The following is a 17,516-nucleotide window of genomic DNA, read 5'->3' as shown; positions in this document are numbered from 1 at the left end:
GCGTTACGGGCCGACCAATGTGGCGCAGGACGGAACAGAACGAAGGGCCTCACCTCGACCCACCGGACCTCACGTGGTGACACACCCTCTGCCCCCACGTCTCATTATCTTCTCACACCCACACATACCAACACAAACACCACACACACACAGAAAATTTCTCCTGGTGCCTCTATTCCCTCCCCCCTTGCATATACACACTCAAGGGAATGGAATCTCTTGTCATGATGTCATATTCGTCTCTCTCTCTAGACCACTCTAATTTCTCATGCTATCTCTCCCACGCCCCCCCCTCGTCGGCCCCTCTATCCATGCCTCTCTCGAATACATAATACACACACATACCTCTCTAGGCCCCGCCAAATGCATCAACTACACATTCACACATGTTACATCACGTACCACATTGATCTAAAAAGCCCTCTCTTCACGTTTATTTCGCATACAACATTCCTTTTGAATAAAGTGTGGCCAAAAAATTATTTTAGAGTTTCTACATATATACAGCATTACAAAGTTATATGGAGGAGTACGAACGCTAATTTGCACTGCATGGTGCCCACAATGATATTTATTCCGCATTGTGAATGTGTATATTTTTATACTATATACAAAGTTAGTCATAATAAAGACAAACGAAGAGCATCTCTCTCTCCATCGCATACCCCCCTGTACGCCCCTTTCACGTATGCACACAAAACTATCTCTAGGTCCTCTGAAAGTAAGCCCCGAGAAAATTCAAGCATGTTTCATCTTTCGCTCGCGATATATGCAATGACGATCATTGTATTTGAAGCAAAAGCACGATACGTACATTGGACTTCAGAATCCACTCATTATGGTGACCATTTACGCTTAGTGGTTATTATGCAGTCACGGGCTCACCGTACAACTCTGTATTTGCTCATGACATGACTAGTTGACCAGTTAAACGCTCCACGAGGCACCTCTAGTGTTGCATCACATTATCTCACTACCATCATGCCCACCTGCCGACTTGTATCTACTCTACATCTACACTCTTATAAAATACATAAAATACACTCACATAAAAACAGAGTTGGTGATGATGGTGTGCCTGCCATCCTACAATATAGGCCGTCCGATTTATATCTGACAGATAGGAAAGAAACTATGGCAATTTTGCAAAAAGGTACCCACACCTCTCCACATTTGCAAATAAGGCCTTCCCTCATTCATCCTTTTCTCTCACAAGATAAACAAGTCATACAGATGCATCTTGATGTTACATGCAACGCATGGGCATCTTGCTAATAAGAATGATAACAAACGACAAAAAATATTTGGACGGTGGTTCAAAGCCATGACCGCGGGCACAGCGGACAAGGTGGCCTTGTATTGGTATGCCGAGCCGTCTGTTTTAACACACATGAGCTGGTGTGGTGATTATACACACACGCACGCATGCACACGAACTGCATCCACTCAACACTCACACAAACACATGCACCCACGGACGCACGCAACACTCACACATACACACGCAGCCACGCACGCACGCAACACTCACACGCACGCACCCAACACTCACACGCACACACGCACGCATGCATGCACACACCATTACACCACACGACCAACACATGCTCTCACGCTCAAGTGCTCAACCTACACGTGCATGCGCACACATCAGGCCCTGACAGACACATACGCAACCAGGTGATTCCCTCGCACGGGTTGGAGCCTTGTCGCGCCTGCGTAAATTTGTGTTTATCTGACATTTTACCTATGCGAACTGATAGGTGGGACCCACAATGAACGTGGTCAATTTAACTAGTCAACATGGCGCCACACAGACTATTTGTCCGGTCAACAGAGTGCAATCCAATGCTGAGCTGTAAGCAAGTGACCGTATAATCACCGCAAAACGTATATAGTGACCGTAATCAGCTTATTCTGAAGTTCGGTGACCGTATTACGCTTTTCTCTGTAGGCCCTCCAAAACTACATCTCTACACATTCTCGTATGTTACATCTAACAACTATGCAATACAACACTACTACTACACTCTAACACAATAAATCATATGTGTTTTTAGTTTTACTAGATATCATATTGTTACTTATAATTATTCAGTTTGCATACATTAAAATTGCCTTTGAAATGTATGGCCAGTATCATCTACCGCGCGGGAAAAATCCCGCCCTCTCCTGTTTAATCGGGTTTGTATTGATGGATCGTGCGAAACAGCAAAACTATAGTACTATACAGTACAAGTGACAGTTCACTGGGACGTCGTGTCGTCTATTCCTCCATCGTAAGAGTGGAGCGCTCGCTTTCATAAATATTCTAGTCCCTTTCGCCGACATGTGGGACATTAAGCTACCGGGTCCACGTGCCATACCGGAATACAGTGCAGAGCAGCCGGGTTGAAGCACCCCAGTCATGGCGCCGGCGTAGTAATGAGCAATGAGGCGTCAAATCACAAAGTTGCACCTTTCCCACAGTTAAGTTCGAGGGATGAAGAAAGAATCATTTCACTCGTTGCTAAATCCGCTTCTCCCTCATCTTCTTCAACTTAACCACGTGTTGCTTCTGCCGTTGTTCTGCCTCATGTGGGACGCGGATCGGCTTGGTAAAGCACTGACACGTGGGACCGCATGTTATCAAACCGCCAGGACAAGGTCCTCCGGAAAAAAGAAGCCTAATCCTAGACATACAAAGGGCTACGTAGCTGCTACATATACTTTCCATCAAATCTATATATGCCCCCCTGATTTTTAGGTGGGGTGGGCCTAATCCTCTCCATTAATCCAATCAAATAGTCCCATATCACATCAATTCGTAACTTTACGTAAACCATTACGTGGATGTAGCATTGCTCAAATAAGAAACCTCCCCCACCATCCGCGCGGCAAAATCACATCCTTTTTACTAATCTTGATTCTATAATTTTTTAGATCAATATAATTGAGATTTGTATAGATAGCACACAGGAGCAAAACCAAGTGGTACAGTTAAGGGCATCCACAATGTGTAGCCAAATGTGAAAATAGCTTTTGGCATCGTGGGAACCATTGTGGACGGTGTTGCCAAAGCCAAAAAGATGGAACTGAAGCTCCCTGATTGATTGATTGAAGGAATAGAAAAATGCAATGTCTCTCCTCTTTCTCCCATGCTTGGACGCATGTAGTACAGTATAGAGCATAGAGTCTACTCCCCTGTCCCTTCTATCACAAATCACAAAGCGGTGAGGCGTCAAATGACAAAAGCACGGATGAAGCAACCATCATTTCACTCTTTGGTGACTCCGCTTCTCCATCGTTGTCGGCGTTCTGGGAACGGGGGTCCCCAGACATGCCTGCCTGCGGCCTGTGGCGTGGCTCAAAGGGGGGCGCAGCACGGCCCATCTTCACCAACACAGACCCAATACCCTCGCGAGGGGCCAAGCCTCGCGGGGCGTACGACGTGGAGCTTCCTCAGGCACGGCCTCATCATGCTGGCTCGTGAGGAGGCGTAGAGATCAAGGCGGGGTACCTCACGAGGTGCCCGTGACGCAAGCCATGACGACCAAGGGCGCCAGGCGGGTGCCAGCCCGCGCAGCGTCCTCCTTCCCTCTTTGGTGCAAAGGGAGCAAGCGCAGCCGCGGAGTACCGAGGCATCAGGCAAAGGTTGCCATTTCGGTGCAACAAGACCAAGACCAGGAGGATTGCAAGAAGGAGGTCATTGTGGAGCCCAAGACGGCGTCACCACCAGAGCTTTGTGCAGGCGAAGACTACTTTTGTTAGGATAGCCGGTACTGGCTGCCCCCCTTCAAATTAGCCCGCCATTGTTGGCTCCCTTCCCGCTCGATATTCGGGAAGAGGACCAGTTCCTCTATAAATAGGACCAACCACCCACAGAACAAGGGGGACGGGCGAAGAGAGAGAGAGAGAGAGAGAGAAGGGTGGCTGAACTCCTCCCAGCAGTTCATCGCCCCGGCCAAGAGCAGACCCTCACGAGGCTGTTCTTCCTTGTATTGTTCACCATCATCAGCCCAAGAGGCAATCCACCACGCCACACACTGAGTAGGGTATTACACCACAATGGTGGCCCGAACCAGTATAAACCCTGTGTCATTCGTGTTGTCCTTTCCATTACTTAGATCTTAGCGAGGCGGAGGGGTGCAGGTAGGTAGGAGGCGAAATCTCCGCGTGCACCCCAGTGTTCGAACCTCAAGGGTCTGCCGGAACCCGAAATCCGACATTTGGCGCGCCAGGTAGGGGTGCACCGGAATCCACCTTCTACCGCTTCGTGCCCCGTCGCGTCGTCATCACCATGTCCAGCGACCAGGCGGGCAACCCAGATCCATGGGCGGCGTGGCCCGCCCGTGCAGAGCCGCTCGCCTCGGGCGACCCCATGCCCCAGGCAGCTCGCGGTCCGCAGGGCGCTGCGGGCCGCGGGCGACGCAGACAGGCTTCAACAGCTCTCACACCGCGGCAGGCGCGGTTGGCAACAAGGGCCTCCAATCACGCCGCGACCACGGCGCCGTACACCCGCCTTGAGCAGGCGAACTCGAGGGCCGCGCTCACGGTGGCCCGAGAGCTGCTGCAGTGCAGGCTGCTGGAGGGCGGCCGCGACATGCTGCCGGAGCGGGTGGCAGAGCTCCTGGGCTTTGCCGCCTCGGGGGCTCACCCCTTCTGCACCAGCTCCCATCTCAAGCCCAGGGCGGCCCGCGCGGGGGCTCCGTGCGCGCCCGCGGGCTCCAAGGCTACTCCAACGCCAGCGAAGCTGTCAGCACCGGAACAGCGACGGCGCTGCCCCCGCTCCCGGTCCGTGAAGAAGAAGGACTCGACGCGACCCGCGGCCCCAGTGGACAGCCGCGCTGCCACCCTACGGTGGGCGCGTCAGGCAGGACCGCGTGGCACGCGGAGCACTACGGCGTGGCCTTTGGGATGACAGCGCCAGAGGAATACGTGCCCCACATGATGGACCAAGGACACCCTCATGAGAGCGAACAAGGCTCGCTCCTCAGCCCAAGCCGGGGGGACGAGGCACTAGAAGCTAAGCCTTTCCAGGAGTCCCGGGACGGTCACACGGGCCACGCTAGAGGCAACGATTATCGGGTACCGCTAATTCTTCAGGAGCAGGCATACGCTAACCATGGATCGTAGGACGTGCAGGTCGCCACAGCGAGCAGCTGCCCCGCTCCCACAGTCTCCTACCCCTCGGGAGGAGGGCGTAGGGGGCTGCAGGAGAGGGGCCGAGATCCGACATCACCACCGCGGCATTCGGAGCAAGGCGTTCTCAGGAGGTAGGCCCTCTGCTGGGGAGGTGCCTCAGGGCCTTCCCCTGGCGGAGGACCCGTGGTTGTCGGGGGAACCGCTGGTGACCGCTCTACCCCACTGGCGGCGTCCTGGTTTCCGGTCGTCGTTGATGGCACTAGAGTGTGGCGCAAGGCGGGGCCCTCATCTGGCGATATGAAGCAAGGCCAGTACATGTGAAGAAGGCCCAGTGCCTGTGAAGCTCGCCACCCCGTGACACTCTCACGTAATAATGAGTGGGGCTGTACACGCCTCGGAGTCTCAGGGGTGCCGGCCTCAGTCCCTGGGTCTCCCTCCCACACCCAGTGGCAGCACTTAGCTCTGCGCTGGTGAGAAGACGTCCAAGACTAGATTAGGTGCCGGACGCGGCCTTTTGTCTGCTTTCGTTGCTTTTCCCTTTGGTGGTCGCTTTCCCCCGCTGGATTCAAGTTGGATTCAAATTTGAGATTTGCGTGTGTTCGGGGAAGGGGTGCTTAGTCTCGTTCGAGCAATTTCTCGCGTTTTGGTTACCACTTCGCCTCAGCTGCCTCCCCTCGTGAGCCCCTCGCGAGCCGGGTCAGGCCTAGCTTGCGCGCAGCCCAGACTGCCGCCGCCGCGTCCTCTCAGGAGGGTGTTTTGCTGCAGGTCCTACGGATCCAATCAGGGAACACTCAGGACACCACAACCTCCCACGGGCTACCTCAGGGCCAGCACGGGACCAAGGTAAACTAGCCGACCAGCGCGTCGGTTAAGCCAACCACTTGGCGCGGGCGCATGGGCAATGTAGCGACTACTAATACGATGAACACAAGTTTTACATAAGGGGCTCCCCCTCAAATGCTCTCACCGCCATCAGGCCAAAACCTGAGTTCTATTCATGCAGGGCAAGGAAGTACGAACGATGCACAATCAGTCGGATAAATCCCCCAATGTGTCCTCAGGAGCACCACCCCGAGCCGCTGCTGGCGTCGCTGAACTCGCCATCGCTGTCCGCGTCGCCACCAGCGGCGTCATGGCCATGCACCGCACCGCCCTCGTCGGAGCCACAATCACGCCGTCATTGTCTAAAGCGAAGGCTCTGATAAGAGCATCCACATTGTCTTCCACCCAGTGCGCCAGGTCGCCTCGGACGGCCTGGGGGACTGGCGCGATGGCGGCGTCGAAATCGAAGTGGGGATCCATGTTCAGGAGATGGCTGAAGACGCGAGAAAAGGCACGCCCGAGCAGGGCGCGGCTCCTCTCCTCCACCAACATGTTAGCCCTGACCGACCGTGCCTCCAGCTGTGTCACCACGTCAGTGAAGAATTGAAGATTGCCGGCGTAGTTAACTGCATGCGGCTCGCCAACAGCCGCCTCGCAGATGTTGCCCAAGGCTGTGTTGGCTCTCTCCCGGAGCGTGGTGAGCATGGGGCCGTGCTCATGCTCCAGGATCCGCCGCTGACGTATCTCATCCGCATTCTAGGGCGCGACGGTCTCATCCTCCTCCACCCGCTGGTGAAGAAGGAGCACCTCGGCCTGGGAGGTGGTTAACTCACCTTGCGCCACCTCAAGGGCGGCCTGGAAAGAATCTGCCCGCCGTGTCGCCCCCTCCAGCTTGGCTCTCAAAGCAGCAGTCCTGCCTTCAGCCTCGGCCGGGATCAACCCCAGCTTCTCCTCGAACTCATGCTCGAGGTTCAAATGCGCCATCGCCACTCGACGTCTGACGTCCTCCAGGACACGGGCTTCCTGTGTAGCGACATCATCCTTCGCCTGCGTCACCAAGCGCTCCCTCGTCTCCAGACGCTCGTACTCGCGGGTACGTTCGGCGGCCTCCAGCCCCAGCGCCTCCTCACGCTTCTGGAGCTCTGCTGAGTCGCCAGAGGCCACCTTCATCGACGTGAGGGCTGCCTCGCGTAGCTCCACCTGCTCCTCAAGTGAGTGGCACCAGGACAGGAGCTCCCGAGCCCGCTCCTCCGCCGCCGTTCGCCGCCGGTCAGCTTCCCGGGCCTCCTCAGCGGCCCAAGATCGAGCCTCCCGAGAGGCCACCAGCGATGCCTTGGCCTCTGCGTCATCAAGATCGCGCTGACGGTGCGCAAGGGAAATGGCGCGCTCCAGCTCGCGCCTCTCTGCAGCCAGGCGCAGGCCCTCGGCCTCAAGGCGTGCGTCTTCATCAGCAAGCTCCTCACCAAGCAGGCTTACCGCGTCAGCCGCCCTTCGAAGGAATCCTTGGCGGAGAGCGCGACGCTCCCAAGCGCGCTCGAGCACGTCTTCCACGCCATCATCTGCCCCAAGCAAGCGCCGGGGCCACGAATCAGCACCCCCCCTCCGGGCTGGGGGCTGGGGGCTGGCACCCTCGCGACGGTCGGGCACGCCGCGCCAGAAGCCCGGCCTGGGGCCAGCCCGTCCCTAGGTGAAGAGCGCAGGGAGCGCCTCAGCCAATCGCAGTCCACGACCAGGCGGGAAGCCCACGGCAGGCTGGCGATGCCACGAGAAGGCCTGCGGAAGAGGATCGCGAGGTGCGCAGGGCCATGATGCGCCTCGGGATGGTCCGCCTCTTCGATCTCCCTCACCACAAGGGCTCTGTTGCTCAGGGCGCTAGAGGGTGATGGAGGGGGTGAAGCCAAGGGGGACGGCACCTCAGCCGTCTCTGCAAGCTCGGCTGGAAGGGGCCTGCGGAGCAAGGGTCAGTAAAAGCAACAGAAGGATCGGGAGCTAGGAAAGGAGAAGGCTTACTCATCAGTGGCGAAGTACTTCCTACGCTTCAGCAGGCGACAAGGGTAATCGTCGCCCAGGGTCTCCCTTCTCTTCCGGAGGGCCTCAAAGTCCACGCGGAAGCGGCCCAAGAGTTGGGCGCAGGGATCAACCTGCGACGAAGACTGAGCGTCAAGGCGATCTACGTTAGGGACGCCTGCCTGATGCGTGCTCCCAATCGCCTCGCCAAGGGAAGCAGCCGGAGCCTCAGGGGCCTCAGTCGCAAGTGCTGAGGGCAGCTGCTCGTCACCCTCAGCTTCAGCGGCACGGGCCCCGAGAGCCGCTCCCTCATGAGCATCGCCCGGTGCCGTCACCCCGCCGGGAGCCCCCTCGGCCTCTGGCGCCTCATGCCTCCCCGCGCCGCCGCTTGAGGAAGAGCCGTCTTGGCTGACTGGAAAGGCAGTCACCACCACTGGGTTCTCGCGAGGCCCCTGGAGGCCGGCGGGGCGTGACCCCCACTCATCAAAGATAGGCATCTGCTTCACAAAATCGCCCCTGCTCTGGCAGAGGTACAACAAGGCCCCTCCCTGCTGGATGCTGCCAGGGTTGGGGTCCCCAGTCAGGGTCAAGAGCATTGTCCTCAACACTTCAGGAGTCAGGTCCTCTTCCTGGAGCCTCATACGATCATCGGGCCCGCTGAAGGAAAACTCAGCCTTTCTTTTTAACACTAGTACTCCTAGTATGTACGTACTTATCCTGTTTGGGTCTAGGCCTTGCATTGCCAAACTTCGCCACACATTTTTGCCAAGCTTGCCTAAAGTTTTCAAAATGAGAAGGATCTCCACTTGCGCATGGCTATCGCGGTCGCACCACACCCTCACACGGTCGCTCCTGCACGCCGCGGTCGCACCGCACCCTCACACAGTCGCTCCTGCATGCCGCAAACCCAACCAAGGGAACGCACCCTCACTGACATGTGTTGTCGCATGAGAACACACCAAACTCAGCCATCCTATCGCTGACACATAATTTTTGTTTCATAGAGTATGTTTATCCAACCTCATGTTGGGGAGTATCCGTACGGCCCGTGCGGTGGTCTGTTGGGGAAGAAGAAGAGGTGAGGAAGAAGGAAAGAAGGGTTAGGAGACGCCGGGTATTCATCCAACTGCCTGAAATGGTAGACTGACCCAAGTCAGGCGACTTGCATAACAAATATACGCTTTTACACAGCAAAAGATCCATAAAAACAATAACATAAAGAAAAACTATCACTGCTCGCGGAAAGAGACGACCTCGTCGTCTTTGGCTGCCGGCGCGAACCAGCCGTCGCTGCCGACATGTGTCTTCGCACCGTGGTTGTCCTCGGCCTCATGCTACTCGTTCAAGCGGAGCGTGCAGGCGCTCTGCACGGATGAGAGCACAGCCCGGTTCAAGTCGAGGACGTCCGGTTCCGCCTGCAGGAGGGCCTTGATGGCAGCGGCATCCGCGCGCTCCGCGTCGAGTCGAGCCTCCGCCGCCCGGTTCAAGTCCAGGATGTCTGGTTACGCCTGCAGGAGGGCGTAGATGAGAGCGGCATCCGCGCGCTCTACGTCGAGTCGAGCCCCTGCAGCCCAGTTCAAGTTCAGGACGTCCGGTTCCACCTACAGGAGGGCCTCGATGGCAGCGGCATCCACGCGCTCTGCCTCAAGTTGAGCCTCCGCCGCCCGGTTAGCATCCATGACATCCAGTTCCGCCTGCAGGAGAGCCTCCATGGCAGCGGCATGCGCGCGCTCCGTGTCGAGTTGAGCCTCTGCATCCCGGTCCTCCTTTAGTATCGCCATGTTGAACTGCTGGTCCGCCTGCACCATGGGGGACTCGGACGCCGGCACGAAGTCGACATCCATCCTCTCATACCCATCGGGGGCCTTCTGCGCCACGTCCTCCACCATGAACATTGGATCGGCTTCCTCCTCCTCGTAGCTTGGCTCTAGAGAACTCGGGGATTGGCCCACCGCAAAGCGAGCTTGGGAACGGAGGTCTGTGGCGCCGACCGCCGCTGCGATTTCTGCGCGGCGCTCCGGCGTTAGCATCTTGTAGTAAGTGATCTTGCGGCGCACCATGGCTTTCCGGCGAACTAGGGGACGCTTGATGCGGGCTAGGGGATCGAAAGGTGGGGGAATGGGCTGGAGATTTGGTGTGGTTTTAGGGCAGTGGCTGGCATAGGCCGAGCAGCAAAGGTTCTGGTGTGAATAGTGGTTCCAATGACGACCGGTCAATCGGTTTTGACTGTACATCGCTCTTGACGCATTCACATTGCAGCCCGGCACGTTGGACCCTCCACGTCGCTCACCGAATGGAACGCGCTTCGTCTTGCGTTTTCGCTAGCTTGTGGGACCGCAGTTGAGAGCAAACCGACGTCCCTCCCCCTCCCCTGTCCACGTCATTTATTATACCACCCCCCTCCGTTTTATGCGGAGTAAATAAAAACAGAGGGAGTATACTACGGATGAGGATCCCCTGACATGACCGAACCCATTGAGTAACTGACATGCGGAGCCTAGCAAGCATGGGGTCCGCCAGTAAGTGACCGGAAGGGAGGGTAAGGCAGGGATACCTACGTCATAGGATCCACTTCCACTATACTACTTTGTCCAAATGTTAGAGTAATAATATATGAATTGCAACTTACACAAATGTTAGAATAATAATATATGACAGGCAACTTACACAAAGCATACGGTCAAATTCGTATGTCAACGGAGTTTCCAATGATATAGTTTTCACATTATACATCTCATGTACTATTAATCATGTCAATAGTCAAATTGGAAACCATCTCGAGTACAAATCTAGGAGTACGTACGAATCTAACAATATTGATTGGGCGTTGTTGAATGTTGATACCTTTTTCATCAAAGAAGATATACTTTGAATACACATAAAACTTATATGTAAACTAGAAAGGATAGGAGGGAGTATATTGTACGTTCAAAAACGAAACGAACATTGAATACCCTTTATATATGATTTGCGGATGCTACGATCACCGGTTCAAAATTTTGAATCCGCCTTAGGTATCACGTGCCCCCACTCGTTCCCTCTCGATTTCATCTTGGGGTCCGGAGATCTATTGAAAGAGGACTAGGGTGGGTACATGCGAATGATACTCGGCGGAATGTTCAAATGAGGCATGCGGGAGGATGGACTCGACTGGAGGGCGACATGATCGATGGCGAAGAGGGTTGGAGAGGAATGAGAAATAAACAAGCGCCACATGATTATACTTGAACGGCTCAAATAAACAATAAGTTGTCTCGCTTGGCCTACATAGTGAAAGGCCTAATGCGCAACGCGGAGCATTGACGCTCGAATATGGCCAGGAAAATAGGGAAACAGACATGTGGGGCACACCCGTCGGGACGACATAGCGCAGACTAGTCCAATGGAGGAGCTGGCCCATGACCTCCTCGCCACCGACAACCGTTCATGTGGGTCGTTGGGGCCAACAACGGGGCGGAACTCCAGCACCGCCTCTGGACACGGCGACCGCGGTGAGTGACACGATCATATCGTTGCTAGACACGCTCGGTTTCAGTTTGCCGAGGGTGGCGTTAGTGCTGTGGCATGACCAACGGTATGTTCGGTTTGTGCCCAAGGTTGCCCCATCAAAGCATTGGGTAGCCAAAAATTTGGTTGAGGTATTGGTTGCCCATGATTTGGCCGACATTGGCAAGAAAATGAACTTGAGTTAGCTACAGTTCATTGGCATGCCAAAGAAATGGCAACCATCCAAACAAAGACCAATCTTTGGGTCATGAACAAAATTTTGGTTGAGGTATTGGTTGCCCATGATTTGGCCGACATTGGCAAGGAAAATGAACTAGAGTTGGCTAGAGTTCATTGGCATGCCAAAAAATGGCAACCATCCAAACAAAGACCAATCTTTTGGTCATGACCAAAATTTTGGCAAGGTGCACTTTGGCCACAATCCAAACACACCCTCGTTGAGGATGCACGGGGCGCCGCGACGCGTCTGCAGAGTGGGGTAGCGTGGCCAACTGCATCCTATGGACCTGAGACCATGCTGGGTCGTCTTTCTTTTTTCAATGACATGCGGGGATCGCATGTGAGCAAAGGGCATCTCCAACGTTGCCACGACCACAGCTGACTACCCTGGCACACCAAAACCCTCGTCCCTTGCGCCGTCGCGCGGTGCGTTCAGAGCCGGTGCCAGCTTCCCGCATTCATGCCGTCCGTTCGTATGTCGTCATTCAGAACCAACTCCGGCGACTTAATGACGCACCCAGATGCTTGGCCTCACTGGAATGCGCTACTTAAAGCGGCAATGCCCAGCTAACCTTCACTCCATAGCGCATCGTCCTCCTACCTGGAACCACATCCTCCATGACCACAAGTGCGAATGCTTTGCGGGAGAGCTTGTCTTCGGGGATGGAGCTCGAGGTTGCCGCCCTCTCTCAAGTCGCCGCACAAGAGGTGGCCACACTGGTGGCCGACGACGGGACCACCGTCAGCCACGCGTCCTACTTGCCGCCGTCCAACGTCCGGCACCGCCGAGGTCGGGGAATCCTACGAGGATGAGTAGGGCATGGGAGGCGGCAGGGCATGGTGTGCCAACTGGCCGGTCCGTCTCTCGTGTTATACTTTTCCTCGCCGGAGACCGCACCTTCACTTCACGGGTCTTGAATCCCGCCCCCGTACATGGAGATCACAGATGGAGGACGTCGGTCGCCGCCATAGAATAGGTTTAGGGTCGGGTTTCTTTTATTTTTTTGTCGTATAAAAGTTCGAAATGTAACGAAAATCTGCCGTGTTTGCATTAATCTCGGCCGGTGTATATGAACTTTCACAATAATATACATATTGTTGGAGTACTAGCAAGATGCCCGTGCATTGCATGGAAGATCAAGATCTTGTGGGAGAAAAGGATGAACGATGGAAAGCCTTATCTGCAAATGTGGAGAGGAGTGCGGGTAAATTGTCATAGTTTCCCTCCTATCTGTTAGATATAGATCGGACGGCCTATATTGCATGATCGGACACATCTTTCTACATATACGGGAACCTATGAAAGGGTTAACGTAAATTGCCTCTCTCTCTCCTCCCCTGATTTTCATGGTGGTGGGCCCCTCCCTCCCCCCAGTCTACAATCAACAGCTCACATGTTTCACATTACGTTAATTACATAAATGGGATTACGTAGGTGTAGCATTACTCGTCCTAAAAAACCCAACTAAGCCAACCTCCCAGCATATCGCGCGGGAAAAGACCCGGCCGCGCCGTTTTAGTCAGGATTACCGGATTACTAGTAGTAGTATCGATGGATCGCGCGAAGCAATGGATTTTTTTAGGGGGCGAAGCACCTAGTTTAAAAGGAAAAAATGCGGTACACTCACAACACTCCTGTCGCGGTCGCATTGCACCCCACACACGTTCGGTCCTGCACACGGCTCACGCAAATGGAACGCGCTTCGGCTTGCCCCTTCACTGACACGTGGGACTGCACTTGGAGAAACTAACCATGCGCCAAACTCCCCCCGCCCACAGCGCAAAAATCCTCCCCCCCCCCCCACACACCCAAAAATTCCCCCCAAATCCGATTCAACCGCCCTTCGGCCAACTAGCCAATAATATTCCCCAAACCCCCTCCCCCCTGTCCCCCTCCACTCCATTCGCTCCGCCAAAGCCGCCCTCCCCGCCGCGCCGATACGTCGGCGCCATGGTTCGGCGATCCTCTCGCTCCCACAGTACGCTCTCCTAGACTGCTGTCCTCTAGCCGCGCCGCCACCTCTGGCTAATGTTCTTGTGGAGGCGCACGGCAGTCAGCGCCGCCAGCGCTGGCGACGTTCATGTGGAGACGCACGGCGGTCAGCTTCTCCCACGGTATGCGCATTCTAGACTGAGGCCCCGTTCATGTTGGTGTAGCGCTAAATGTTAGCTGATAGACGCTGTTAGTCTCACTGTTTGCCAAAGTAGTTACTGTCAATATGCTCTCCTTAAGAAGCTTCCTTGCCTTGTTCTGCACTCAATCTGCTTAGCTGAGATGGCATGCCAAGGCCGATTAGTTGCTAAAATGTCCTGCCATATATTTATTGTGACGTAGATTGCCATGGTCTAGTAGCCAATCTGTTAGCAGAAATAGCTCTACACCGTTTTATACTCGATCTTTGTTGCTGCGATGGCCTTCGATAGTTTGATGGTTGTGTGCTCAGCCTCATTGACTGCTGAAACAGCTTGCCATAATTTGGCTCTCAAATCTGTTTTTTGAATTAGCTTTACATATATTTTGTTACTTGGATCTGCTCGTCCAAATATCTTGCCATACCATTAGACATCGACCTAGGTATTTTTTTCTGGACTTCATAAAAAAGCATATATGTTTTTCCTGTAATATCTAGTAGAAGAACTAATTTGTATGTCTAACAGATGGACAGCACTTGGATAACATCTGCTCAAAGATTCTCTGCTACATATGTCGAGGGGGTTGAAAACTTCATGAACTTTATCAGAGCTGAGTACGGTGGTCCGAAATCAGATGTGCTCTGCCCGTGTAGCAGTTGTATGAATTCATTTACAAGACCCCAGTAAACTATGCAAAATCATCTACACTTGTACGGGATGTTGGTCACATATACTAGGTGGGTTCATCATGGTAAAGCTGTGAACGTCAATGTTATTGACTACATGGATGCAGCAGATCACCATCTTGATTTGCCTGATGCTCAGGTGGAAGAGGAGGAGGAGGTGGTGGTGGCGGAGCTAGTGAGTTTGACCAACATTGAAACAATGCTATGAAATGCTCATGCATTCCATGAACTTTCACCTGCAGAAGAAAAATGGTTGGCCTGCATGTTGGAACAATGCAACGTTGCTATCACCCCAGGAAATAAGCTGTCAGTATTCTCAACTATGGTCACCTTTCTTCAGGTGAAGACATCTGAGCGGATGACCAAAAAATCATTCGATGCGATGTTGGCCGCTTTCCGCGAATCTTTCCCAGATGCGTCTCAGCTGCCACACACCTACAGTAAAATGAAGAATTTCCTTCGTGGAGTTGGAATTGGATATGATATGGTCCATGTTTGTAAGAATAATTGTGTTCTATTCTGGAAGGATTATGCCAACTTAAGTGAATGCCCAAAATGCAAATCATCAAGATGGAAAGATGGCGATGCTGTGAAGAGGATTCCTCATAATGTTCTGAGACATTTTCCAATTACACCAAGATTGCAGAGGTTTTTTCATGATGCTGAAACAAGAGAGGATGTACTGTGGCATTCTAGGAACCAGGAGTACAGAGATTAGAATGTAATGAGCCATCCATCTCATGGTAGTGAGTGGAAAAGCTTCAATGATAAACACAAAGAGTTTGATGCTGACCCGAGAAACATTAGACTTGTCTTTGCTTCAGATGGATTTAACCCATTTGGCCACCAGAGCGCCACATATAGCATGTGGCCAGTGGTTGTTATCCCTTACAACATGCCTCCAAATGTCTGCACCAAAGAATCAAACTATATGATGGCCTTGCTCATCCCAGGTCCAAAAAGTCTTGGAAAGGATTTTGATTTGTTCATGAAGCCTCTTGTGGAGGAACTTCAACAACTATGGAAGGGTGTTCTCACTCGAGACCTATATAGCAGCCCACCAGCTGATTTCTTTCTGCGTGCTGTTATAATTTGGTGCATCCATGATTATCCGGCTTTGGGCACTATGTCAGGGCGAACGACACATGGTTACAATGCATGTGTTCGCTGTGACAGGAATCCCCTGTCATACGCAATACTTAGCAAGATCTGTTACATTGGACACCGCTGTTTCCTTGCCAAGGACAAGCCGCATCCTAGAAAATACCGAAGACATGTGTTTAATGCAAAGCATGAAAACCGTGATGTGCCAAAGAGGCTCACCGCCTATGAGTTACAAGTGGAATTAGAGAAGGTCAGGCTTATTACACCAGGAAACCATCCTGGTAATGGTAGCGGGAAAATGAAGCATGGCAGGGTAGAAGAGAGATTATAGTTTACCCATAGGTCCACTTTGTGGGACTTGGAGTATTGGAAAGATTTGGATCTGCGGCATAATCTTGATGTGATGCACATCGGGAAAAATATATGTGACAACATTATCGGCACACTTCTTAATATTGAAGGCAAGACGAAAGATACCTTAAAATCTAGGATTGATTTGACACACCTGGGTATCAGAAAGGATTTGCAGGTGCAACGTGAAGGTAAACCACGGGATATGGCACCAGCTGTGTACATCTTGGACAAGGTAAAAAGAAAGTAATTCTGCGAGGTCCTGTCACGTGTGAGATTCCCACATGGATTTGCTTCCAACCCTGAAAGGAGAGTCAGTGTAGATGGAAACAAGGTACAAGGGTTGAAAACTCATGACTGCCATGTCCTACTTCAAAGGGTTTTACCTGTTATCCTTAGAGGATTGGGCCGCCCTGACTTATACAGAGAAGATGTAGAGTTGGGACAGTTCTTCAAGGAACTCTGCAGTAGGAATATCAGGATAGATGCTTTGGAGCGTCTTAGAGACAAGATACCAACTATCCAATGCGACCTTGAGAAGATATATCATCCAGCCTTCTATGATGTGATGGTGCATTTGGCTGTTCATCTACCTGATAAGGCACTACTTACAGGTCCAGTACAGTATGGCTGGATGTACCCTATTGAAAGGCGGCTAGGCACTTTCAAGGGCTATGTTAGGAACAGAGCTAGACCCGAGGGTTCCATTGTAGAGGCCTACATTGCTACAGAATCGCTGACATTCTGCTCAAAATACATTGAAAGAGCTGATCCGCTTAGCAAAGAGGTGGGTGAAGACAATCCCGGGCTCAATGTTTTCGATTATTCTGTTCAAGTTACAGGGAAGAGTCGACAAGAGGACAAACCTAAAGATTTGGACAAAATGGTTTGGTATGTGTTGAATAACTGTCCTGAGATACTACCTTATATCAAGTAAGTGCAGTACTGTAGCTTATACATCGTAATCTACTAAACATGCAGCATATTCTTATATATTTAGATGTTTGACGCGATCACTATGTTGTGCAGCATCTACAAAGAGGAGTTACTACCGCAAAATCCAAGAAACATTGACAAACTGTTTATGGCAGGATTTGCAAAATGGTTAAAGAACCATGTAAGCTTTTGAAGTGCATTATCACTTTTTTTAATATATTGTGTACATAAGATGATCAGCTTGTCTATTTTCTAACCATAGGTTAAGAAGATGCGGGAGGATGGGCAGGCAGTTGATGATGCCCTTTACTCACTAGCAATGGGTCCTGATACTCGGGTAAGACATTATGAATCTTGCGTTGTTGGAGATGTGCGCTACAACACCCTTGCACGAGACGAAGGCAGGAAGACACAAAATAGTGCCATCATGAGGACGGATACGTATGACAAAGAGAAAACTGAAATGTATGCTAACATAACAGACATTATTCAGTTGCAGTATATCTCCAGTTTCGAGGATCATCGGCGTGTGGTTCTGTTGTGCTGTCGTTGGTATAACCTGTTTTCCAAGATCGCAAAACCCAGAGCTGATGATTATTTCAAATCCATCAATTTCAAGGCGGTGTA

Source organism: Triticum urartu, chromosome 2A (assembly GCF_056163025.1).
Source record: "Triticum urartu cultivar PI428250 chromosome 2A, HENAU_Tu73, whole genome shotgun sequence".
In the NCBI taxonomy this organism is placed as follows: domain Eukaryota; kingdom Viridiplantae; phylum Streptophyta; class Magnoliopsida; order Poales; family Poaceae; genus Triticum; species Triticum urartu.
This window is presented reverse-complemented; position numbering follows the sequence as displayed.